This window comes from Astyanax mexicanus, chromosome 5 (assembly GCF_023375975.1).
Source record: "Astyanax mexicanus isolate ESR-SI-001 chromosome 5, AstMex3_surface, whole genome shotgun sequence".
Lineage (NCBI taxonomy): Eukaryota > Metazoa > Chordata > Actinopteri > Characiformes > Acestrorhamphidae > Astyanax > Astyanax mexicanus.
In genome coordinates, this window is record NC_064412.1 from 53,367,817 (window position 1) to 53,380,948 (window position 13,132).

General features: G+C 36.4%; 1 long non-coding RNA gene across 2 annotated transcripts in view; it reads left to right on the plus strand.

Moving 5' to 3' along the window:
- Window positions 1–12,900, plus strand: part of LOC103044299 (uncharacterized) — a 38,312-nt gene extending 25,412 nt beyond the window's left edge. For both annotated transcript variants that reach the window (XR_002650663.2, XR_454333.3), the window contains exons 2-6: window positions 4,881–4,951; window positions 10,758–10,828; window positions 11,624–11,691; window positions 12,009–12,134; window positions 12,475–12,900. This is a non-coding gene — a long non-coding RNA (uncharacterized LOC103044299). The remainder of the gene's footprint in view (window positions 1–4,880; window positions 4,952–10,757; window positions 10,829–11,623; window positions 11,692–12,008; window positions 12,135–12,474) is intronic.
- Window positions 12,901–13,132: the final 232 nt, after the last annotated feature.

Sequence of the window (13,132 nt, forward strand, 5' to 3'; positions counted from 1 at the left end):
ATTGATCGTGTAGTGTTACCTCAGGGAATGGCATGGCAACTCCCATTCTTTAAGTGTAAGTTGTGAGGTGTTATCTTGTAAGGGAGGTTGAACACTGGGTCAGCATGCTCATGGTAAGCTGACATGAATTATGGGAATTGGAGTGAGCTGCAATAGTGGGTACATATGGATGGGGATGATCCATTTTTGAAGTTTTGAAGGAATTTATCATTCTAAGAACTACATTTCCATGTATATAATTTGTATAATATATAATATTTTATGAAAAGGCATTAGTACCCACAGTGGACAGTGCAGTGTGTGGTATTGATTGTGAGCAGCGGCTTCTGGATAGAATTGTTCATTCAAACAGACAAGCAACTCTGAAAAAAAAAAAATAAGAATAATAATAACCTTTATCTTCTGTAGGTCATGGCAAAAGTCATGGGACATGATACTAGTGGGTAAAAGTGGGTAAAAGATTGTACCTGTCTTTGGATTCCCCTGTTATTCTCTCTGTTATTCTCTGCAGTGGACTACAGTAACCCAGTGTATTAATTTCGCTGATATTAAACACCCGGTAATTTGCTTGAATGATGCCAAGACTTTTGACTGGTGTGTGTATGTGTGTGTGTGGAGGTTTGGATCTGCTGCTTCCTCTGTGTGTGTATATGTGTGTGTGGCAGTGGTAGTGATGTAAGCGCTCCTTATTTAGCCCCTTTATCTGCGAGCGGTCTGCAGTAACACAGGGAGGATTCATTTCCCTCAGCGGAGGGTGTGGGGGGGATACAGTTTCAGTGCAGTATACAGCCTGCAGAGGACAGATTGCTTTACTTAGCAGCTAATTGATTGAGGGAAGAGTGGATGGAGAAATGGTGGGGTGGTGGGGGAGTGGTGGGGGAGGGGTGGGGTGGGGGGTCGGCCCCTAAAAGGGTGGGTCACTGTACCCCTGCCACCCACCCACCAATCTATTGACCAGGTAATGGTACAACGCACAACCCTTAACCTATTTACCTGATTTGGAAATCAAATATATCGGTGGCGGATTCTGTACTGTTTCCAGCAGAAAGTCTTTAGGATGTCACATAATGGGTGGATTTTTAATTGTTAGGCCCTTGCTACTTATTATAAAGGAAATTAAATTTTACAAAAGTTTAATTGACTATTTTTATCAAGCTAATAACATGGCATTATTGGATTATATTAGAATTTCCTTTTAAAAGCAGAATATGACATACAGTATATATATATCCACTATATGTTTGTGGATTTAGCATTCTTCTGATGATTGATATAGTCTGCTACTTTAATTTGAACCTATTGCTGACACAGATGTGCAAATGTCTATTGGTGAATTCAATCAAAACCTTACAGGAATGTTCCAAATCCCAGTAGAAAGCCTTCATTAAAAAATAGAACATTACACAGGATAAACTATTTTTAGGAATGCTTACATTTGCATTTACAATTATAGAATTTAGCTGACGCTCTTATCCAAAGCAACTTACAAGGTTATATTCCAGTTCTATTGCAGAATTGGACCAATGTGGTGTTAGGAGTCTTGCCCAAGGACTCTTATTGGTGTAGCCCAGCATAGTCACCCAGACTGGAAATTAAACCCCAGTCTCCCACATGATGTCGTAGTTCACAAGCAGGCGATGGTGTTATCCACTGCGCCACACCAACCATACACTAACAATACTATCCCAAATATATAAAAATGGATAGTTAAAATTTTTGATAAAGCAAAAGTATAACCCAATATTTCTTCTTTTTTTTTTGGACGACAGCCTAATTAAATTAAATTTTCTAATATACACCCATTCCATGCATTTCAGAAATCCTTAAAGTCTTAAGGTGAGCAACAGTACAGGTTGTCAGGTTGAGGTTGTCACATTTTCGTGTCTAAGCTAAAGTCAAAACTGCAGGCGGACCAGACCAGTACCTGGGCCTTTACCCTTTTTCCTCCACAGCCTTTGTAATGTGTGCAGCGTGTGCTTTTGTATTGTCTTGTTGAAAAATGCACGGAAAGATCACTGGAAAAGATCTTGTCATCTTGTCTTAAGAGCTCAGTGTAAATTTCTGCATTATTGCTGCTTAACAGAAGTGACAAACCCTGTACCATGACAGAATTTGGCTTTTGGACAGTCTGGTGGTCTTAAATATCTTTAGTCCAGTGCACAAAGCATTCATTTTCTTTTATAAAAGAAGGGAAGGGTCGCTGCCACTATGATCAGGATATCGCTGGTTCAAATCCTGGTCATGCAGCTTGCCATCAGCTGCCAGAGCCCTGAGAGAGCACAGTTGGCCTTGCTCTTGTGTAACATGTAAAGTATATTGGTGAGTTTATGTATATAAGATGTCAAAAAGCTTCTTAACTTGGTATGAAATAGCATTTCTATTGGTTTATTCATCCAAATTTTTTACAAGGTGTCTATTGCAGCTGCAGATTTGAAACAATAAAGAACCCTAAAAACACATAATGGTAAATTGAGATACATGTTTTTCATTTATACTACAGAGATCTACGTAGTGTTGAAGATGAATAATCCCAAAGCATTAGCCGAATTGCTGTTTCTGATCAAACTTAATAAAAAATGAGTTCAGAAGAAGGTGAGGTGTTTTTTTAAGTGTTTTTTATATATGTGTTTGTCTCTGTCTTTCATTTCATTACCTCTGTCTGTCTCTTCTTCTTGCACTGCTGTGGGTTTGGGACGGCCTTTCTGTCTGTAAAATAAAACCCAGGTTACACCGACCGACCAGACTGAGGAGACACTCTGTTTGTCTGTGTGTGTGTGAGTGTGTGTGTATGCGTGTGTGCGCATGCGTGCGCGGGTGCACACTCGCTCGTGCCTACCTGTTTGTATTGAATAGACCCCATTAATAATTGAACGGCATGGCTGCTAGCTATTATTACAGAAAAATAGTGCACTGCGTTTGGACACATGCCTGCCGTTTGTAAGTCAATAGAGAACAGTTCACCCAGAGAGGCCAGCGAGAACACACAATCGTGTCCGAAACACACACACACACACACACACACACACACTCAGCATGAACAAGACTGATCCCTCTGTGCTCAAACACTGTTCTTTTCTACATTGAAGTATTTGACAGAATAGTTTATCCAATAAAAAAATCATATTGAGTGATTGAAGTGTGTTTCTTTAAGTTTTTCACTGGAGCTAAAGGTTAATTTAGCTAAGAAGCAATGGCAGCCAATAGCCACCAGTTTAGCATTGTAGCTACTTTCGGCTACTTTATGTTGAACCCATTGCTAACACAGATACACATAAACATACACATGCACACTCTCTATTGTCTAGTCCCTGTAGGGAAGTACTGCCAATAGAATAGGATTCTCTGGAGCAGATATATGACCATGAACAGTTTGGGCCCCAGTATTTAGTCATGGAGTAGTGGAACTGTATTCTCTGATATGAAGGAGCTCCATCCATTGGGTGATGATCAGCAAACGTCCTGGCTTATTGCTAATGCTATAGTTGCTGACTGCAGTCAAATTTTAACAGCAGCATTCTACAATGTCATAGAAAGCCTTCCCTAGACAGTATAGACTGTTACTCCAACAAAAACATGATAACAGTTGATAATAAATCATCATCAGGAAAAAAAATAGTGTATTATTTAATTTAATGCAATAATCATACATTTAGTTTACAGTTTATTTTGGGGTAAAATGTATGAAATTTAAATTTTCTAATAGGAATTTAGAAAATCCAACATACCATTCCAAAAAACTCAGCATTATATTGTATCCAACAAATCTGTTTAAGCCTTCTCACCACCAGTTTTGGATTACATGAATTTGCTTCTACATCATCCTATAGTGCAACTACTTCTCACCACAGCCAGCTGACCGCAGCCTGAAAATACTTAAAAATATACTGGATTAAAAAAAAAATTATGTAACAGAGTAATACAAGTCAAGTTTGTTTCAAGACATATACGTTTAAATGAATGGAGATGATTTAGCAATATCGTTATTACCTAACCCTAGGTTATTTAAGCTATTTATTGCTTGCAAAACGTCAAAAAGTAAGATGAGAGAGGAGTAAAAAAATACTAAATAAGGTCAGTAATGAAATAAACAAAAAACTGGGCAAGGCAAAAAAAGATAGTCGGTAATACATAAACAGGTCAATAACAAAAAGGCAAATACAAAGAAAATGCATTGTAGAGCTAAGAAACTAGATTCAATACTCAGCAACAAACTCAGGGTTTATAAGGACAGGTGGAAACAATCAGTAGCTCGGAGAGCAGGAACGACATATCATCACATGATCAGTGGAGTGATGGAATCTGGAGCAGGCAGAACTGACAGAGTAAATATTTATGTACTAATGCTCATAACATAATATAGTTGCCTCCTATACTTATTATATATTACATTAAATATAAATATAGTAGTTTTCTTACAATTTAGGCTCACTTGATCCTCTACAGCCATAACATCTAAATAGACTGTGACAGACTCACGTTTGCCCACTGTCCTCAGTTTTGAACACCTTAAATTATGACCTTATGAACGTATGAAAGAAGAGTAGTGTGAAACAGTCATTAGGGCTGTTAGAAGGATGCGTGCCAATGAAGATGCACACATCCTGTCATCATGTCAAATTGTCCTGTGTATCTGTGGTCATATGTGATCAAAACAAACATTGATTTAGACTTCCAGTATGTATTTATTCAGAGGATTGATGTGAGACAGTAGAGATTTCTTCAGTAAAAATACAGAAGTCACAAATTGGCGTTTGAGTGGCAGAGCAGCTGCTGTGTGCTGTGTGAAGTGTTTGAGTGGTCTACCCTCTTCTTACTCTGCTTACATCTGTCTTTTTCTTTTTTTTTTCTTCTTTCTACATCATTTTATTCTCTCTTCACAGAGAAAAGGAGAAATCCATGTCTGTCTATAGTCTGCCAAGCCATGGATGGAGCAGTGTGTGCTGGTCACAAGGTGAGGGTTTCAAATTGGGGTTAGAGTTTGGTTAGCAATGTGTATTTGTGTGTGTCTGTGTATGTGTGTGTGTGTGTTTGCCCGATGTCAATATCATGCTGGGCCTGATTGCGGATGAATAGTGGTTTGATGATGTCACTGTCAGTGACCTGCGGAGAAATTGACCCTTCGTCTTCCGCGAATTCCGCTAAAATGCCAACCCGAACAATTACGGCCTGCGGGTCCCACTGGAGCTCCGAGGTTTTTGTTTTATATCCTTTTGAGACGCACACACACACACACACACACACACACATAGACACACTCATTGGTTCTCTGTATTATGGGAATAAACTGTCAGTACCTGCTTCTCTTATCAAATGCCATATCCTCCACTACCTGTCAAAAATCTGGTGACATTTGAAATTTGGATTGTCTCCCTGAGAATGAGATTTAGATAACTGTCATTGAAATCATTCAGAAAAATGGTTTATTGTAGAGAAACTTTTCTTCACCATCCAAAAACATAAAAATAATATATATTTCTCATGCATCATGACATAACTTGTTACCACCTCAAGTAGAAACCAACAGTGAGTAAGCTTTTAAAAACATTTTTTTCTTTAATTAAGAATTAGTTACCAGGTCAATTCCTGCTCAAAATGTTTCATTGTAAGGTAGGGGAGTATAGACAGTATAGGGTTGTATAGGGGAGTATGGGGAGTGTAGGATAATATAGGGTAGTATAGGGAGTATAAGATATTATATGGTAGTATGGGGTAGTAAAGGATGTATAAGGGAGTATAAGGAGTGTAGGATACTATAGGAGGTGTAGAGGAGTATAGGAAGTGTAGGGTAATATAGGGTAGTATAGGGAGTATAAGATATTATATGGTAGTATAGGGTAGTAAAGGATGTGTAAGGGAGTATAAGGAGTGTAGGATACTATAGGAGGTGTAGAGGAGTATAGGAAGTGTAGGGTAATATAGGGTAGTATAGGGAGTATAAGATATTATATGGTAGTATAGGGTAGTAAAGGAAGTATAAGGGAGTATAAGGAGTGAAGGGTACTATAGGAGGTGTAGAGGAGTATAGGAAGTGTAGGGTAATATAGGGTAGTATAGGGAGTATAGGGTAGTGTAGGGTAGTATAGAATAGTATATGGTAGCACATGACGTACATATAGGATAGTTTAGGGAAAATATTGTTGTATAGGTAGTATAGGGAGAATAGGGTAGTATGGGACTATAGGGTAGTATAGTGAGTGACAAATGTGACAGCAGTTTATTGTTGTGTATAAGCAGTATGTTCTGTAATAAGACTGAAATGAATGGAACAGAGATATTATAAAGCTTTGGGAAATATATCTTAACCCTTACATGAAGCAAAACCTCCATGATTAAAAACCTGAGTGACATAAAACTTTTGATGGAAAGTGTACACACATTCATACAACACACAAAGGGAAAAAAGCTTGTGCCTGTTTCTAATAGGCCAGTTTTCCCAGTTTGGGTTTGATTCGGTGACCTGCATCTGCGCACAGTCTGTCAACAAAATGGGGCGGGTTACTATGACGATGAAATTTCAAACGCATCATTTATTCATTAAGGGTAAGACCGGCTCGCGTCTCTTTACACACGCTGTTTTCGGGATTTAGTGGCGTATTTTGCTGCTTTTATTTCTGTTAATGTGAAGCTTTTACAGGCCTGTTTAGACAGAAATATGCAGTTGCTTTGGAGTGAGGCATTTTTTTTTCTTTAACGATTCGTAAAAAGACATTTCACACCAAATCTCAGAGCGGCTACACGCGTCAGTAAATGCTTACAGCACTTACAAATCTAATATGATCTCAGAACTGGAGGAACATTCCCGACAGTGTGCTTTTGCTTGTTTGTTTTTTTGTTTTTTGATTTTTTTGTATTTTTGAAGGAGGGGGGGTGAATGCATTTTAGTGCATTTCTCTTCTACACAACAGCCCAAATAGGCCTATAGCCCATCTATTTGTGTCATCTTGCTATTGTTGTTGATTTTTTCTCTCCCCCTCGTTGTCCTTTAAAACAGAGAGACGGAAGAGCGAGCGGAAAGAGTGAATCCTCCAGAGGGGCATCTATAATTCATGCTTTAGCTTAGTGGCTGGGAAAGTGCACCATGCTGGAGTTCTGGGCTTTATTTGCTGATTCCTGTTTTTTTTTTTCCTCACACGCACTCACGCACACACTCTTCCACTGCATTAGGCCCGCCTTGACTTTACACTGGTTACGAGTTCAGGCAGCTTATACTGAAAACCCAGAGGCCTTGTAATTGACCATCACTCTGACCTTTCACTGAAACTGATCTCATAGATCTTTAGTGTCCTATACTGAGCATTAAAGGCAGTATTACGAAAAGCTACATTTATAAAACTGTTAAAAAATATTTGAACAGTCCATGCTATCTTTGTAAACTACTCTTTAGCTCTAACAGTTGAGCTGTAAAAGCAGTAAAGCCCCTCCCATTCACTGTACAGTGGTCTAGCTCCACCCATTCTACCCGTCTACAGCAGTTTAGCCCCACCCAATCAGTCTACAGGAATATGGCCCTTCCTTTCAGTTTACCACAGTTTATGCCCATTCAGTCTACAACAGTTTAGATCCACCATTCAACCTACAGGAATATGGTCCACCCTTTAAGTCTACAACAGTTTAGCACCACCCATTCAATCTACAGCAGTTAAACCCATTCAGTCCACCTATTTCAGTCTACAGCAGTTTAGCACCACCTATTCAGCCTACAGAAATATGGTCCACCCTTTCAGTCTACAACAGTTTAGCACCACCCATTCAGTCTACAGCAGTTTAACTCCACCCATTCAGTCCACCCTTTTCAGTCTACAGCAGTTTAGCACCACCCTTTCAGTCTACAGCAGTTTAGCTTCACTGCTTCAGCCTACATCAGTTTAACTCCTTCCTTTCAGTCTACAGCAGTTTAGCACCATTCAATCAGCCTACAGCAGTTTAGCCACACCCAATCAGCCTACAGCAGTTTATACCCAAATCATTTAGTCTACATCAGTCTAGCACCACCCATTCAGTCTACTGCATTTTAGCTCCACCCATTCAGCCTATAGTAGTTTAGCACCACCTATTCAGTGTACAACAGTTTAGAGCAAACTTAAAAGCCAAAACAACAAACTATTATTGATTAGGAGATTTTAGAAAATCACAATGTTATAATTAATAAATGCAAAAAGAATAGTAATAATAATTAAGTCATAATTCCTATCATGGTTATAGTTGCTGAGAATATCAAGATTAAATGTAGCATTTAATTATTTTAAAGGAGTTATTAAAGACATACAGTACAGACAGACAGACAGACAGGCAGACAGACACAGAACAGAGGTTTAAAGTTAGTAGTATCCCACGGTGCTCCAGTCCTTCCTGTTGGACACTGCTCTGTCCTGTGGTCATTAATAATGGACGGCGGATTCCTGCGCATTTGTTTCGGCATTGTTCTCAGTTTGTGTCACATCAGTGCATGTTTAACTAAGCAAAACAAAAGCTTTTCAATATTTCAGTGTGTTAGGGACTCGCGCAGCTAACAGAGCCATGGCAGCCAGACTGATTACACACACACACACCCATCACACATAACCACACACACACAGAAACTGTGAAGTTCTACTGGTTTCCTCAGTCTGTGTAAGAAATAGTAACTGGTGAATGTGTTTATGAATAATGAGAGAATGTAATCATCAACGTAACTCTCTCACATGCGTCATAATGCATCATAAAGTATATTGACTTTCATATTGATTTCTCATGTCTGATTCTCTTTTTTTTCTATATTTGGATTTAGTCTTCTGATTCTAAATTTTATTCTTAATTTTCTCTCTAAAATCTGATTCCGATTCAAACTGTTTGTTTCTTTCTGAATTCAGTTTTAGATTCTTATTCTTCATCCTTATTTTAATTTCTATGCTGATTCTAAAATCATGCTATGAATTCTGACAGACTGAAATTTAAATGTGATTAAAACTTTTTTTTTTTTCAATTCTGAAATTCTCAGTTTGTTTTCTAGATTCTGATTCTAGATATGATTCTGATTATTATTTAGCCTCTGAAATCTGAATCTGATTTGAACTTATCAATTTGACCTGAATTTACCTTTTAAGTTCTGAATGTAAATTTACATCTGATGTTGAATCTAAAACTTAATCTGAATTATTATCATACTATTGATTATAAAATTGTTATTCATTCTAACTCACGTTTTTTTATTCTGGCTCTGACGTCAATTCTGATCCACAAAAAGGTGTTTTAAATTATTATCAAAAATGTATAGCAACGTTGAACCTGAATAACTGATCATGATAATACACATTTAATTTATTAATTCATGTATTAATTAGCGTTTAAACGTGAGGGGGGGAAAAATCAAATTCAGTTTAAATAATCAAGCATTAAAATCCAACCCTCATTTAATTCATGCATATCTTTATGCACCAGACTCTATGTCTCTCTTTTCTCTTATATGGATGGTTTTATGTCTTTATACATGTAAGAAAACATAGCTAAATGTTTATGAGTTTTATCACAGCTACAGCTCTGTGTATTAGTTCAAGTTTGGCATTTCCTTTTACAGCCCACTTAACACACTCAGACTCAAAGGGGGTCGCTAATTACTCTGAGCTTAATTAGCTCTGACATGATGAGCTTTAAATCATACTCAACCAGCCTGAACTACACACTCGCCTTATTACTCAACTCAGTTCAGTTCAGCCCAGTTCAGCCCAACTCAGCTCAGCTCAGCCCAGTTTAGTCCAGTTCAGCCCAGTTCAAACACAGGCTTCAGGCACTCCTCCAAGAGACCTGGAGTATAAAGGTCCATACATACAGAATTAAAAGAAAAATCATTATCAGCATCTAACTTTGACTGAAATGAGCTGAATATCATGAGTAGATTAGATTCCTCTGAGAGTCGTCTGAACTACAGACTACAGACTAAAAATTAATAATAAAAATTACACAAACATTTGATTAAATCTGGAATATGGTCTCAGAAATCATGTTGAATTTTTTTTTTCAAGAACTGAGCATTAGCTAATTATAAACAGATATAAAATGTTACAAATCAACACAAATATGTATAGTTTCATATATTTTTGACAGTAATGTTGAAAATACTGAAAATAATTATTTATTAATAATGTGACTAGAAAAAGCAAAATTTTACAAAGAGGTCTGATAAGTACATTCAATCCTCTTGAGAGTCATCTAGTAAACAATGAACAAATTAAACAAATCAAATACTTATAGAACAATGCTTGAATCTGGAATAATGTCTCATAAATAGTGCTGAATAGTAAAATACTGTTATAAATAATAAAAATCTAACAATATAAATCTGCAAATCGTTACTGTCAAGAAAAAAAAATTATCTCAGTTTTTGCTGATTTTTTGTTTTTGAGTTATAATGTTCTTTACATTGTTTTTTACTGTGTCAAAATGTCGACATGAATGGACCAATAGGAATGCTCAAAAAATAAATATTTTACAAACTCTTAAAGGAATATTTTATCATTTAAAAAAATGAATATACTAGGGCTGACTGAAATATCAGTTATGTTAAGAAATATAATCTTCAACCTCCATTAGAATAAATATGTAAAGTACTGGATGTATCACAGACACAAGGCTGCTGAGTATTATTAAGTACTGTTTTCACTGTCCCAGAAGCAATTTACTTTTATTATATATAACTATATAAAGATACTTATGATAAAAAAATATATATTTTTTAAGTAATTATTTGGTGTAAAACATATTTTTCTTTTTTTTTTTTATAGGCATGCAGATCACTGATCAACTTTAAAGCCAGAATATCTCAGCTGCAGTCGTCGTCCACTGGAGTGACCGGGTCAGTGAGATATTCCTATAATAGCTCCTTAAAGAGCTCAGTCCAGCAAAGCTGACCACACTCAATCAATGTATGGATCCTGCCACCTACTGTCAATACTGAAAATGACATTTAAAAGCCATTAAGTGAAAAGCAATGCATGTGATTTATCAGCACTAACAGTGCTGTTCCTCTGCAGAGGCAGTTACAGATTAGAAACACACTGAAATATGTTGATTAATTAAAATATAATAGAGCTAATCTGGGGAATTCACTAATTAGAGGTCTTGTTTGTGTTTAAATTAAAAGAGGCAAAAAACAGATTCTTGTTTTTTTTACCCACAGACAGAATCCATACATGTATTGTAGTGGGTGTGTTTCTAAATGCAAATACAATTTTACTACAATAAAACTTTTATAATGCTGCTTTTATGCTAAAACGTTTGTTTTTAAATAAATTATTGTCAGACAAGACAGTATTTATGTTTGTGCTAGTTTACAATTGATATGTAAATAATGTAATTGAATGTAATTATAATGTAAATGTGTCATAATGTGTTCAATTAATTCAATGATTTTAAATATGATTTAAAAAAAATATGGTATTTTACCCCATTATTCATATTGGCACCAAAACAGACAGGGTGGCCTCTACTGGACATTGGCTGCAATTACAGCTACAATATCATAATATACTGTACAGTGATTTTTTTCATTATAAATGTTATTAGTATCATATTAATGTGACTAAAATGAAACATCTGTATAAATATTTATCTGTATTATTTTGTCTTTATTTTGCTCCAATGACAAAAGTGTCTGAAGAAGAGATTACCCTGAGATCCCCTGAAAATCTGAAGATGAGCAAGACTTCTTGAATAAAGGTAAACACAGACACACACACACTCATACACATACATGCATACATTTGCTTGAATCATATATTTTTAAGGCCTATATGCTTTTAAGGACTCTTGCTCCCTCTCTCATGTGTTTATAATTATTGTCTACATTGTAGATTAATATTGAAGGAATCAATACTGAAACACAAAGGGAATAATGCAGTAAAAAAGGATTAAACCTCCACAATCACACAATCACAATCAGCATATTTGGTATTTCAACAGGGTCAGCATTAAATGAACTGTTTACTCCCACCATTTTAATTCATCACTAATACTATTAAATTTAACACTGTCAGAATTACTGTGCATCTAACCTAAACCCGGCTGAGATGATAGAAGGAGCCGAGAAGTGCTCAGCAGCTCTGGAATTCTTTAAAGACTGTTTGAGATCCATTCCTGGTGACCACCCTATCAAACAAAAGGTATAAAACACATTCTGACTGTTTAGCACAAGTGCAATATTGTTTGCTGCATTATTCTACTTGTTTCCATCATAGTTTCACAGTCTTTAATTAGTTTACAAAGTATAAATAAATAAAAATAAATAAAAAACATTGAATGTGAAGGATTGTGGCCAAACTTTAGTGCTGTATGAACAGTCTTGTTTGGGCACACTTGGTCAAATTACTCACTTGTGCATGGTCTAACACACAAACTCTATATATAACTGTATATACATTTAATAAGGCATGTGCACACATGGTGGCACATATTATTTTTTGCAATACCCATCCATCTTCTGATCTGCTTATTTCCGGACAGAGTCACTGTGGATCTGGAGCCCAGCAGAAGTCCGACAGGGCACAATGTTCATCACAGGGTACCACACACACCCATTCACTCATACTGAGTAAAACAGAAGAAATATATAAAAAAATTGAGATGAATATGCTTATATTACAAAAAATCTACCCATGGGGTTATCTCATTTTATATATGCTCACAGCCAGCACAGAGTTACTATAGCAGCTCAGAAATTATACTTGCTCTTACAGCCTACAACACAAAGACCAAGCAGTTAATCATAATATATGATCTACAAGTTCATTTATGATAGCCTGGGGAGAATGACTACACACTGGGAGACACACCCAGTATATGCAAATAGATTGTGCCAAAAGCCAATAGAAAAAAAGTTTATTTATTAAAACTCAGTTATTGTAAGTTGATTTCTGTTTAAATCTTTGAATGTGGCCACAAATGTTTTACTAAAAAATAGTTAAGTAATATTTGAAAGTATGCAATTTACATAAACATAAACACGTGGAACTGTGTTTTCAGCTCAATCCAGTACATTTGAGGTGAGGTGAGGTGAGGTGAGGTGGTAATCATTATGCAGCTCTTATCACTGAATACAACCAGATTCTCACAGCTATGCTCCAAATGCTTAATATAGTACAAAGCCTTCTCTGGACAGAAG